Source organism: Sorex fumeus, unplaced genomic scaffold, assembly GCF_029834395.1.
Source record: "Sorex fumeus unplaced genomic scaffold, SorFum_2.1 ptg000035l, whole genome shotgun sequence".
NCBI classification, from domain to species: domain Eukaryota; kingdom Metazoa; phylum Chordata; class Mammalia; order Eulipotyphla; family Soricidae; genus Sorex; species Sorex fumeus.
In genome coordinates this window covers 17,014,035-17,026,829 of record NW_026606092.1, presented here as the reverse complement: position 1 = coordinate 17,026,829, position 12,795 = coordinate 17,014,035, and the positions used below count along the sequence as shown (strand labels likewise).

At 41.3% G+C, this 12,795-nt stretch overlaps 1 protein-coding gene and 1 long non-coding RNA gene across 4 annotated transcripts in view; one reads left to right on the top strand and one right to left on the bottom strand.

Annotated features, from left to right (window-relative positions):
* The window catches only part of ORC4 (origin recognition complex subunit 4), a 52,958-nt gene extending 48,013 nt beyond the window's left edge, over nt 1-4,945 (bottom strand). Inside the window, exon 1 of one of the 3 annotated variants that reach the window (XM_056117704.1) lies at nt 4,865-4,945. The gene's annotated coding sequence lies outside the window, so the exon portion shown is untranslated. Of the gene's footprint in view, nt 1-3,295; nt 3,319-3,822; nt 3,927-4,864 lie in introns of those variants that run through there. The other 2 variants (XM_056117705.1, XM_056117706.1) reach the window with 2 other exon arrangements.
* Nucleotides 4,818-12,795, top strand: part of LOC130026974 (uncharacterized) — a 180,974-nt gene continuing 172,996 nt past the window's right edge. The window contains exon 1 of the long non-coding RNA XR_008792948.1: nt 4,818-4,922. This is a non-coding gene — a long non-coding RNA (uncharacterized LOC130026974). The remainder of the gene's footprint in view (nt 4,923-12,795) is intronic.

Sequence of the window (12,795 nt, the reverse complement as noted above, 5' to 3'; positions counted from 1 at the left end):
GAAGAACATATCTGGAAGTCTTGATTAAATTTAGAGCATACCAGAAGGCATCCCAAGTCTTAAACTTAAATGACCTGAAATTAGTAGCACACCTAGAAAATCTTTCTTAAGGATATATACATATTTCAGAAAGATACTACCTTAGGATTGACTCACAATTTTCTATATTTCAAATACAATAACCAGCATACAATTCTTAAGGAAAAAACACATCATGAACCAGCAAAAACAGTCCCCCTGCCAAAAGGTCAGAAGCTAGAATTTTTTTGTTTTAATAAGGAATAGACCATAATTTTTATTGCTATTCTATGTCAGTTTCATGTAACTATGTTATTTTTCACTAGACTTCGGCAAATTACTGTCACCTATATAGCCTTAACATAATTTCTTTTTTCCTTTTTTATTAATTTTATTGAATCACCATGAGATCGTTATAAGCTGTCATGTTTGGGTTACAATCACACAAGATCAAACACCCATCCCTCCACCAGTCAGAAGCTAGAATTTAAAGTCAGAGAGAAAAAGTTATCTACGAATGTCACAAATGTTAAACAGATGGCAATTAAAAATAGCAAAAATAGACATAGATGAGCCATTTCTTTACACTAACTCAACAATTCAAGAATCACAAGGGACCAGAACAGTAAAAACAATTTCACACAGGGTGCTGGGACATGGCTCAGTGGCTAAAATACCTGACTGACAACTTTAAGGCCATGGGTTTGATTATTGGTGACAGTGAGCAGCAAGTGCAAATCTCACAGCTTTGCAATTTATGCCTGGTTGATCTTCTGTCTGTGATCTGAGCTAATGGTGCACTGCAGCCAAATGTGAGTATGGCCACTTAAGGTTTGTGAAGGCCCCCAGCAAGCATCAAAACCAAATAAATGGCTGGGTGCTACATAGATTTGTGACTTCCCTAGTGGGAGTAGGGAGACATCAGTCACAGCAATATACATCATCATCCAAAGGAGAAGTAAAGGGCAGCAAAAGTGTTCCACACAAAAATATCAAGAATAGCAGAAAATTTCACAAAAACCCAGACAGTGGAACATTTAATTAAAACACCAAAAAACCTAAAATGCTTAGTATTAACTTAGTAACTCTGGAGCAATAGCACAGAGGATAAGGCGTTTGCTGACCTAGGTTCGATTCCTCCACCCCTCTCAGAGAGCCTGGCAAGCTACCGAGAGTATCTCGCCTGCATACGTAAGCCTGGCAAGCTACCCATGACGTATTCGATATGCCAAACACAGTAACAAGTGTCACAATGGAGATGTTACTGGGCCTACTTGAGAAAAATCGATGAACAATGGGGGGATAGTGACAGTGACAGTGCGGAACAGTCGAGGATGAACGTGAAACAAAAACATCATAAAGCAAGTAAAAATTTAGACACCAGCAGATCTGTACTAAGGAACACTTATTGAGTGAACTTAAGCCAAAGAGAAAAGATTCTCAAGGAATAGTCAGAATGCATGAAGGAACCAGACCCGAGAGAGAGTACAGCGGGGTAAAGTGCTTGCCTAACATGTGGCCCGCAGAACACTGCCAGGAGTGATCCCTGAATACAAACACTTAAGCACTGCCAGGTGTGTCCCCCCTCCCCACTTCCCCCCTCCCTCTAAAAGGCTGTATGAAAAATGAAGTATCAAGTGGTAAACATACAGGAATATGTAACTAACTCAGCAGTGCTGAAGAGAGCTGTCCAATAGGTGTACACACCCAATTAAAAATTTTATAAAAGTTCATTATGAGTTTTACCAAAGTAAAACAAGATGAAATTTGTAAAGGAAACATGTTAGTGACAATGAAGATGATATACTATACACTATTTTAATATTGTCTCAGAAATCTGGTGTTTGACATTTAATGAACGTGAGAATTGGAACGCTAAATTGTCATCAATCTTCATTTATATAAAAGTAGGTTGGGGCACAGGATGTATCTCAGTGGTAAAGTGTATGCCTTGCATGCTTGGAACCTAGGTTTGATCCTTTGCAAGGCAAACATATACACAAGAAAGTTAGCTGATAACAAGTTTATATAGAGATTATCCCACATATGATTGAAAGTATTCCAAGAAATGAATCAAGTGCCAATTTTCATATTCAAATAAGCACTATGTACATGTGAAAATTTAATTTCTTAAAGCCATTAGTCACATTTCAAGTATGTAACAGTTACAAGTAGTTTGAGGCAACTGTATTGGCTAGCAGTGGTACAGCATCTTTCTCCCTGAATTGAAATTACAAATCAATTTAGTAAATGGCAGAAAGGGAATGAAATGGGGATAAGATTTTTATCCAGGCACAGGGACTTTAGTTTTTATCCCACCTGACATGGTTATTGCACTACTGAACACAATAAGCTCTAGGCAATGACACAAAATAAGATCACGGGGCAAAACATTTAAGAAGTACAAGGAAGAAAAAAAAAGTACTGATTTCATGGGCCGGTGAGACAGTAGTACAGCGGGAAAGGCATCTGCCTCGCATATGGCAGACCCATATGGTCCCCAGAGACAGCCAGGAGTGATCCTTGTGTCGCAGAGCCAGGAATAACCCCTAAGCATGGACTAGTGTGGCCCTCAAACAAAAACAAACCAACAAAAAACGTATTAACTTGACTTGGTAGAGTACCCTAAAGGGCCTGTTACAGAATTAAGTAAGACCAACACAATAAAGAGTAATTTAAATGTTTGACTCTCGACCTAAAGAGTAACCTCACCTCCGTGATTATCTTTACAAGCACCTGGACAAGAAGGAAATCCAGGGATGGCATTGGTTTCACTTAACACGGCACGAACAGATGCAAAAAAAAAAAAAGTGTAATTTTACTAAAACGTTTTTAAAACTCACAAACCCTGTCTCAAACATTCTGAATTCCGAGTTGAGGAGAAAAAAAAAACATCAATTTCAGCAAAACCACGTAGTTCGCATTTGTTCTCTTGACTTTTGTCTTTTTTTTCTTTTTTGGAGGGGGTCGGGGGAGATGGTCACAGCTGGTCACCTGGTGGCGTGCTCTGGGGGTAGCTCAGCCTGTGCGGAGCTTGGGGGGCTGGGAGATGGGGGCAGGCACATGACAGCACTTGAGAAACAAAAGCCTCAAAATCGGAGACCAAAGAAACTTGGACGTCACATACACACACACACACACACACACACCTTGAGGAGCACTGACACCGGTCGCAGCAACAGCACGCGGCGCCCGGGAATTTCTCTGAGGAGGCTGCCCCGCCGGCTCCCTTCCCCGAACCCCCCTCCAGGGTTCCAGAGACGCTCGCGGAACGCACCGATAGTCCCGGCAGCCCGCACCACGCCGCACGCCGGCCTCGGAAAGCTTGTTGCGGGTCCGAATTCGCACCGGGAGCTCTTCTCTCTCCCCGAGGCGCATCTCCGGCTCTCGGCTGACGAAACGGTCACCAGGATGCTCAGCGGGAGGCTCCAAACGCCCCGCGTCTCCCTCACGGCAGAGCCGTCACGCGGCGTCCCGCAGCTCCTCCCGGGTGCAGTCGCCACCCCCCACCCCCCTGGTGTGCGCTCCGCGGGGAGGCTCGCAAAGCAGCCAGAGGGAAAAAGCTGCCCCTTAGGTCCTGGCCTCCGTGGCCAGGACAAGCCTGTCCACCCCCCCGCCCCCCACACACAACCCCCCTCCACCCGACCACCCACCACTCAGTTTCTCATTCCCAGTTGCCTCGTCCAACCCGTCAGGGCTCGATCCGCGGATGCTCCTGGCCTTCCCTCAGACCCCGACACTAGCGATTACCAAAACCAAAACGAAACAAAAAAATCCCAAGGAACAAACAACGCCTGCACCTACCAGGGCAGAGCGAGGACCGAGCGACCGCGGGAATCACTTCACAGGACGCCGTCGCCGCGTAGCCCTCGGGGCTTCACCTGCTGCAGCCCAGCCTACACGACCGCTCCCGGCAGGCTCCGCGCGCGCACGGCCTATTCCCCACCCCCTCGGCCCCACCCTCCGCCCGCACGTGACCTCCCTTGGCTCCACCGACGCCCACTTCCGTTCCTCCACTTTCCCTTAGGAAGGAGGCGGGGTCGGGGGGTGGTGGAAGAGTAGCGACTTCCTCCTCCTCCTCCTCCTCTTCCTCCTCCTCCTCGCCCCGGCCCCGCCCCTCTAACCCACGCTACAACGTCTTCCGGGTCGCGGGCGCCTCGGCGCCTTCTGGGAAACCATCTCATTTCCTCCCCTCCCCCTCCTCCCGTCTTCCACCAACCAGCCTCCCGTCAGAAAGGGACATGCGCAGTGGCGGCCTCCCGTCTCTTCTACCCGAGCCCCCCCCTCCCCCCCCCAGCAGAGAGACCCCAGCAGCAGCAGCAGCTGATGATGAAGAGAGAGGCAGTGGCCGAGGGGGGGGCACCTTTTATTTCTATTTTTAAAGAGACAGGACACTCATTTTACCCCACTTCAACCTTGAATTGAGGGGGGGTGGGGGGAAGGCGGCCGAGTTCCTTCCCCCACCCTCCAGCCCTGAGCCCCGAGCGAGGGATCGAGCCTGAGCCGAGAAGGAGACGGAGTTTCTTCTTCGGGAAAAAAAAAAATCTCCCCTCCACGACTCCTACCCCCTCGCCCGGCCACTCGCCTCGCTCCCGAAGCCCCTCCACCCTCCTCCTCGGTGGCCGTGAGAGCAGAGAAAGCGCCCCAAAAGCCTCTTAGCAACACAGACCCCGCCGCGCTGCCGCTGCCGCCGCTGCTCCCGCTGCCGCCGCCGCTGCCGCCGCCGCTGCCGCTGCCCGGCCCTGGCTGGAGACCTCGCACTGCACCCGGGAGCAGCCACTTCCCCAGCCCTCTGCCGCCGCCGCCGCCGCCGCCGCCGCCTCCTCCACTCCCCCCCCTTTATTACCCTTTGTGTCATCCTCCACAGCTCCCGGGAAGGCACTCAAAAGTGGGGGGCAGGAAAGGTAAGTGTGTCTGCGGGGGCTTCGTTGCCTTTCCCTGGCTCTGACTTTTACTCCGGGGCAACAGTAGCACCCAACCAACAGACGCAGTGGAGCTCCGGGGTGAGGAGGGGGTGGTGCTGGGGGGTGGGGGAGTGGAGGGGGGTGTCGTGGGGAGGGGTGTGCGGGGTGGGGGTGCCCATCCTGTCACCGGCGGAAGGGCACTTTTCTTTTTATTTGCTGTTGTCAGAAAAGTGGGTGCTCTTCCTCCAGCTCAACATCTGATTGTGTGTCTTGCTCCAGAGGGGGAGAATACAAAAACAACCCCCTCCTTCCTCCAATGAGGCGCCAGGAAAAGAGAAAGAGGGACACTTTCTGGATGTCACTTTAACAGAATCCTTTGGAGAGCTTTTTTTTTTCTCTCCCCCCACCCCCCTTCTCTTTGCCCAGGGAAAAAAGCTCCACTGCATTTGTTTCTGAGTGGGAAAATGTCGGGATCAGGACTGGATTGGAACTGCTTACCCGGTCGTAGACTTGAATGTTTGCCCCTTTTTGGTTCTGTGTGTGATTTGGATATGGACTGAAGTGTTGGAGCCGACTTGATTGGTTTTTGCTTTCGGGATTTAATTTTTTTTCTTTCTTTTTTTTTTCCTTCAGTGTTGTCTGACTTGCATGGGAAATTTCAAATTATTAGTTGATGGAGGCCTTTGGTTAGGTTTGACTTCCATGGTTGCAGGTTTTTTTTTTTTTTTGGCTAAATGCTTGTTTCCTCTCACAGCCTTTAAAGTTAAAAGCTTAAAATGCTTAAAGTTTAAATACCCTGTTATTGTCTCCCTTTACCTATGAATCTGATCGTTTATTTCTCTGAAGATGAGAATATTGGCGATCTCAGAAATAATCTGGGTATTTTCTTAGTCTTTGTATCTTATCTGCACAAGTAATCCCCATTGAAAACTTTGTTGTTCTGCCTTCATGGAAGGCCAAACCTCCATCAATAGTTTGCTGGATTGGTACCACTTTCAGTTTCAAGTGAATTATTTATTTACTGTTGTAAATTGAGATGAGCTTTTCTTTTCTTAGGGCTACTGAACCAAATTTCTCAAAAATACCTGTGAAAGGAGACAGATTTTTAATATTCATTTTCATGAGTCAAATCGTGGAGTTAAAGTTAGTAATTTCATTGTGATTAGATGCAAATTGAAAGATGAAACCAGATTAGGTTTATAGAATTATATCATGATCAAAATCACTATTCTGCTGTTCTTTTTCTACCTATTAGTGGATAGCTTTCAGATTCAGTACTGGCTTTTACTTCACAAGTGCTAGAAAGTATGTTTCTGATGTAGGCCTTTTGATAGGGTTTGCATTGCAGAGTGGTATTTTGTTTCATACATTTCTTTATCCTGTGCTTGAAGATGGATGCACACCTCTCTCTCTCTCTCTCTCTCTCTCTCTCTTTTCAAAATTTTCTTTAAAATGAATTGGTATCTCTGATTCCATAATTCATATCAACAAAATTATTCTTCTCTAAAGCAGCGATTTGTTATCAAACTAGCAGTATAAAAATAGCAATTTGATCAATTGGAAAGGGCTGAAGAACAACCTAGAAGGATATTTGACATGTTGTAGAACATAATGATACTTTTAATTTTTATTTTTCTCGATGATAAAAGCAAAAAGAATATAATTTAGTGACAGAAAAACATTGACATGTAGAAACTTGTTCTTTAAAACTTAATTACCAACTATGTGCGAAAGTAGACATTTATGCAGAAGGGAGAAATAAGCCGTATAGCTGTTTTAAAAATGGGTCTGTTCTAAATGTAAGAAATTTCTTACCTTGAGTTGAGGGAGAATTGGTGCACTTAAGCACTGTGTCAAATTCAGGTTTTCTCCCAACATCAATACTTGGACCCCAGGCCCACGCAGTATTTCTTGTCTACCTTAACACCTTAGCTATCTTAATGTAAGAGATAGAAGAACTTAGTGAAGAAATCAATTCTAAGTGAGAGCGTTGTGTTCATAATTGGCTTACTTGCCCAAAAGGCAGCTGAGGTAAAATTTTCAGTCTTTAGTGCCTTTACTTTGTTTCTGTTTTCCATTGAAAAGCATTCCTTGGTCTACCATCCTTTGAGTAATCCTTCATTCCTTGAATTTTATGTGTGTTACTTACAGAGAACTTTACATATGAAGATAATTTTAGGATTGTAGTTTTTAGCTAACTGGTGTCTTGGAGGTCACTTAACCCAACTCTTCATATTCCATAAATGCTGGAGTTCAGAGAGTTTGAAGAACTTGTTCAAGGTTCCAAGGTCTGTAAGTGCACAGACATGGATAAGACAGCTCAGGTCCCTTGACAGTCACACTCCATTTCCCTTTGTCAGAAAAGAAACTATTGGACACAGTGTTTGAGGATTTGTATGAAGGCATATTCTTCCAAGAATATTAAGATAAATAGGTTTAAAGCCATAATTTTGTCCAGTTAAAATGGTTTTTTAAGTGGTTCTTTTTTCCCTACTTGTGGATTATTATTATTCTGAGAATGATTTCAGCTTTCTCTATTATGGTTCATATACTTCCCGTTCATCAGTATTTCTTATTCTTATGTTAAGAACCAATAAGTGTAAAGAATGCATATATACATTTATAAATGTTTGTATGTGAATGAGTTAGTTACGGCTAACGATTTTGTGAACATTTATATAGTTCATAGCAGTTGTTTGGTATGTAGTAGGCCTTGCTATTTGTCGAAATCAATACTAGAGTTAGATGTTTTGAATTTATTTCTTTTCATAGGATTCCTTTCCTTTCCTCTTTTACATTTTTCCTACTGTGAATTTATTACTTGGTACTGTGATTTGTGTTTCTTTATCTTTACTGTGGCTCTCATTTTTACCAACAAATTAACTCCTACTCACTAATAATTCTTTTTAAGAAGTAAAAACATTTTCCCTCTAAACTTTGTATAGGATGCCATTTGACAACCTGATTTCATTTAAATAAGGGATGATAAAAAATTTCAATTTAAAATATATTAGCAAATGTTCAGGTTCTCTTAAATTTCATTTCAGTGAGTGACGGGTAAAATAGGTTGTTAGAATGGTTAGGCCGCTTTTACCAGCTCTATAAAGCAACTGTTACTTAGGTGACATGTTTCCCTGACTTTGTTTTTTTGGTCCTTACCCAGACAATTACCAACTTTCCAGTTTTCTATGGATATGAAGATTTACTTCTAGTCATCAGTGGGACCCCATGAAGTCAGCCAGAAAGCCTATGTCCAACTTATGTACCTTTGCAAACTTGTCTGGATTTTCAATGTATGTGAGAAACAGATGTACCTAGTTTTTCATTAAACATCTATTCAGCATCCACTCAGGCACTGCATTAGGCATCTAAAATATAAAGGTGGTCCCTATATTTTAATGTGGAAAGGATACCTAAATTGTATTTCACAAGTGTCATATCTTTATTTTGATGTTCTTGCCTAAATTAATTTTACATTAACATGGATACTGTTAGGTGGAAAAAAATGCATGTCTAAAAATCTTGCTGTATTTTATTAAAAAAAATATAAAGAAAACTTTTCCACTTAATACTGTATTCTGAGGATTTCTATTCTGTATGTAATTAATTTTAGACATGAAAGTAGTCTGGGCTTATCATTGCTGATGTTTTGTTGCTCCAGGTACTTTAAGATGACCAACACCATTAATTTTAAGTATTTTATTATTCTAAGAGTTCCCATATTCTCCAAACATAAAACTTTTTTTTTGAAAAGTTTATTTCTTTTACATTTTGCCTAACAGGCTATTTTTCAAGGTTCATTGGGAGACATTGTACCATTATCATTTTGAAATTTTAGTTATTTTCCACAGTAGTTTAAGCTGACAGTATGACTTCATTGACATGGAATCATTTTATTATACACTGTTTAGGGCTATTAGAAATATTAGTTTTTCTTCAAGATCCTCATAAGAAAATCTTCTAAATCAGTTAAATTTTAAATATTTCTTACATAGTATGATTTTTATATCGTAGTAAAATGAGTTGGAAGTTTTTTAGTAGATGCATATTTTGAAAGCAAAAAATACTAATTTGCTGCTTCTTAAGGCTTTTATATATAGTTTTAAATATATTAGAGTAAAATTTCTTTTGCTTGACTTTTAATGTATACATTTTAGGATAACATTGATACATAATTTATGGGGGTTTTTTGTTTGTTTTTGTTTTGGGGTCACACCCGGCGATGCACAGAGGTTACTCCTGGCTCATACACTCAGGAAATACTGGCGGTGCTCGGGAGACCATATGGGATGCTGGGAATCGAACCTGGGTGGCCTCATGCAAGGCAAATGCCCTACCCGCTGTGCTGTCACTCCAGCCCCTGATACATAATTTAAAAGGAGGATATCTCCTGCTGGTATAGTAGCTTATAAAGGTAAAGAGATTCTTGAGTGGACAATTCTGACATCTTCTCCATTCATTTTAAACTTCATACTTACCATTTATTAAGTTCCTAGTACTGTAATCAGTACATCATTCTTAGTTCTGCATTAATCCTGTAAATTTGTAACATTATCTTTCAAATTACAATGGAGAGACCTATTACTAACAAACAGCATTATGTCATTATAAAGCAGCAAGATATTACATCACAGTAAATTTGTGAACACTTTCCAATTCAAGATGCAACAACAAAGAATTTTTATGAGTCGATAAGGAGTTTGTCAAGCTTTAATAAAGTCATGGCCCCAGAATTGGAATAATAGATATTTTTTGTTTTGTTTTCTTTGGGGCCACACCCAAAGGTGCTTGGGATTTACTCCTGGCTTAGCACTCAGGGATCCTGGGGTGCTAAAGGGGAGCATATGTGGTGACATGTGCCCTGCAGACACCATACCCACTGTTGGTATGATTTAACCCTGGAATGTTTTTAATGTGCCTTTAAGTTCCTCATAATAATATTCTAGTTCTAAAAGAGCACCCTACCCACTGTATATCTCTCTAGCTCCACAAAGTTAATGTTTTCTTTAATAACAACAATATCACTTAGACTTTCTACCTGTTGATTTTTTTACTTGCCTTGAAAAACGGTCAACATTTTGTTAGCTTATGTTTGAGGTTTCAGTAATTTGTGACACAGTGTCTACTATTAAAACAATAATAGGAAAAGTTCAAAACAGATAATGCCTAGTGCTTTGGCATGCGTGTGTGTGTGTGTGTGTGTGTGTGTGTGTGTGTATGTAGATATCTATATAAGATTAGAATTAATATACAAAACATAACTTTTTAATGTTACAGATTTATGACTGTATTGAATCTATGATTATGTTTAATGTACTCCAGTAGTAACAGTCAGAAATATTTTTAGAATAGGATAACTTGTTGGGTTCTCTAGATGCCTTTAATTATTGTATAGCTTTGGGCCAGAGCAATAGTACAGTGGGTAGGGTATTTGTCCTGCACGAGGCCAACCCGGGTTCGATCTCCGGCATCCCATATTCCCAAGAATCTCCAGGAGTGAGTCCTGAGTGCAGAGCCAGGAGTAACCCCAGAGCATTGCTGTGTATGACCCAAAAAGTCGGAAAAAAAAATATTGTATAGCTTTTCTATAAAGCATCTACCAAATTCAAGTACTCTTGACTTGAGTAATTACAGAGTTGATTTTTTTCACATCTTTTGATTGCATTTACCAAATTAAAATACATTTTGACCCTGCTAACTAGAATTGATTTTCCATCCTTTGATTTTATGAGAAAAGACTTAATTTAAAAAAAATTTGTTTTATTGGGAATTCTGCTTAGAAGACCCCTCCCAATGTGACCGGCTTCTTGCCCTGTTTCCTTTGTTTTCCCAACTTTTAAATATTTTCTGAATTCTGCAAAAAAAAGGAAAACTATCTTATTTATTATGTGATTTGTAATATATCCTCTTACATATTTATCATTTCATTTCATTTCATCATCCTGTTATTCGTCGATTGCCTCGAGCATGCCCCAGTAACGTCTCTTTCATCCTAACCCTGAGATTATATTCAAGGCTCTTTAGGAGAATGAGACCCATCATTGCTACTGGTATTTGGCATATTTGGTATGCCACGGGGAGTTTGCCAGACTCTGCCCTGTGGGCAGGCTACATTCGATAGCCTGCAAGTTTGTCCAAAGTAGGAATGAGATAATAAGATGTCATAAAAGATGTCCTGATAAGATGTCGCGCGGCCGCAAATGCAGGGGCAGAAGACTGCACTGTTCTCGTCCGGGAGCTGAATTTTATAGTCTCTGAGTCTTGGCCGCTGATGGGATTACACGGCGCCAGGGGGCCAGGTGGTGGGTGTGACCCCCGCCTACTGGAATTTGGAGGATCTGGGTGGAGGATGCTCGGCCCAAATCCGAGTAGGCTTGGAGATCTTGGCCCCAGAACCCGCGTGACTTTGTCCCTCTGCCAGTACCTTCATGTGTGCGGAGAGTGGTCTCAGCATGGTGGTGGCTGGTCCTGGAGGTCTTCGGCTGCCGGAGCCCTGGTCGGAGCGGGGAGGAAAGCTCAACCCGCTCCCCTCCAACATATTTATCCTGTACACTTATATTGAAGTATTTTATATTGTGTACTTTAGGGAAAAAAGTTTATAACAAATGAGATTTCTTGAACCTTCTGGGGGCTGGAGCGATAGCACAGCGGGTAGGGCTTTTGCCTTGCAAGTGGCCAACCCAGGTTTGAATCCCAGCATCCTAAATGGTCCTCTGAGCACCACCTGGAGTAATTCCTGAGTGCAGAGCCAGGAGTAACCCCCGAGCATTGCCGGGTATGACCCAAAAATATAAAAATAAACAAACAAAAAAACCCTTCTGAACAATTTGTCTAGTGAGATAGACTAGACATTTGGTCTCAAATAATTGCCTTAGATAACATAGTAGTAATTCAGTTCAGTTTAAAGATTGACCCATCAAGATTTTTTTTTTTGAGGTTTTGAAAAACTGTATCAAATCAAATAAGATCTCAGAATTTGAAATCACGCAATAGAACCCAGTGTGTACATATGAAGTAATAAAGACAGAGGGAGAAGTTTGTGTATGTGTGGGTGATAATGGTAATATCTGTTGAAAAGCATATATTTCATCCAATTGGTTGGACAAATTGTGTTTCAATTTCGTTTATTGAGTAATGGTATGTAGAGGACTGAAATTAGTTACATAAAAGCAGTTGCCAATTTTAAAATGATGGAAAAATTTTGCATGTGTTTGTTTCACCAAGTTGTTAATCAGCAGTCCAGCAATAAGAAAACATTTCTCTACAGTGTCACCGTCAAATTTTATACTATTTTGCTAACTGCCTTTCAGACATTAAAAAGTTTTAATGGACTAAATTTCTCAGAAATTGGAATGTTTCTGAAGTTTAACTGAGTGCTAAATTATATATAGATGTATATTTGTATTTGAGGCTATTATTTCTTATAAACTTTGATTCCCAAAGTGTCTACTAATCTGTTGGCCATTTATTAAATCATTTTATACATTTGTAGCATTTGAAAATAATAGTCTAAACTATGAACATAAACTCACTGATGTTGAGGGAGGGAAGTATTCCACATCAGCAAAATAAAGTATTGATTTTTAAATAGCTTCTTTACTTGGGATACACTAATCTACAAAACAGATGTCTGTCAGAAAGGATTTTTGTATATTTAAAAAGTTAAATATAAAGTTTTGTCATTAATAAATATTAAATGTTTGCAAGATCAGGTATGACTTCCAGTAATGACAGAAATTTTGAGGCTTTTTAAAAGTATTATTACAAAATCATTTTCCTTCACATTTGTCAAACAAGAGTTTGTGCTGAAGGATTTCTTGGCCATTTTAGAGACTGTAATCTAGTTAAAATGTTTGTTTATGCTTCCCTTCTC